A 1117-nucleotide genomic window follows, 5' to 3' on the forward strand; every position below is an offset into this window, starting at 1 on the left:
GGATGTTAGTAAATTGTCGTTGTTTGCTTTAATTGCTGAATCTGTAGGAATAAAATGAATCATATAGTGTTACAAAAAGTTACATCTGTCAACCTCACTGTAAAAATGTATAAAGTTGGTTTTATACATATTTTTAATTTTATTTAGACATAAATTTGCAAAGTATCTCTGAGTTTAAAAAATCATATACATATGTACAATGTATATTTATATAAACTAGAGAAATGCAGACAAATATAAGATCGTTAAATGTTAAAAAACAGCAGTTATAACTATTATAAATAATGCCTTATTTGTAAAAAACACTAAATGATTGTGGCGCTCCTATATAAACAATTTGATTGTGATAAGCCAAAATTTGATAACCAACCATAACACCAACATAAAAACGAGAATAGTATACTTTTTGCATANTGTCAATAATAAATAATCTACTCTAAGCTAATAAATAATCTATTTTTTTTAGTTGGTCTAAGTACACATATTTTATCGTCTTCTAATTGTGGTTCTTCCGTCATTTTCAGTTTTCCGTTAATTTCCGTTAAACAGTANTATTCAGTGTTGTTTCTGTTATATTAGTCGTTTGTCTATTTTGCGATAATACGAGAACGTGATGGCTATGTGCAAATTGTAATTGGTATTTGACATTCTGAACAGCCTCTGTATAATAAAGTCGTCATCAGTCTGATTTTGAACAATATATATTTTTTTAACTTTTTNAAATGTAAAACATAAAGAATAATATTATCTTGTTAGAATACCTTTTCCTACGTCAATATACGAAATATGTGTAATATTAGTATAGGTTATACTAATATTTTTTTATTTTTTTGGTTTTTTGGTTTTTTCTTTTGTTTTTTTTGAGAGCTTGTGTTTGTTGGAGCAATACCCAGGACGACAAAAGTTCGTCAGGGCCGTAAAGTTAGAGCTGTTTGTATTACAATCCTATTATTCATGTCAAATGTGAATAATTATTTCTCTAAGTATTTTAAGTAAATTTTTTAAATAAATTAAATGATTTGATACATATCGTAACCTTTCTATTGACACGTGACTATTTTTTATATACTTGCAAATGAAAATTATTTTAACATTTATTTTATTTTCTTATTTTATT

The 1117-nt window shown here is 25.7% G+C and overlaps 1 long non-coding RNA gene across 1 annotated transcript; it reads right to left on the reverse strand.

The window, feature by feature from the left end:
* Positions 1-541: 541 nt before the first annotated feature.
* LOC109860690 lies at positions 542-1080 on the reverse strand. The gene is made up of 2 exons (XR_002250854.1): positions 762-1080; positions 542-660 (listed from the first exon to the last, which is right to left on the reverse strand). It is a non-coding gene; the product is annotated as an uncharacterized LOC109860690 (long non-coding RNA).
* Between the last annotated feature and the right edge of the window lie 37 nt (positions 1081-1117).

This window comes from Pseudomyrmex gracilis, unplaced genomic scaffold (genome assembly GCF_002006095.1).
Source record: "Pseudomyrmex gracilis isolate BER0280 unplaced genomic scaffold, ASM200609v1 scaffold_448, whole genome shotgun sequence".
Taxonomy (NCBI): Eukaryota; Metazoa; Arthropoda; class Insecta; order Hymenoptera; family Formicidae; genus Pseudomyrmex; species Pseudomyrmex gracilis.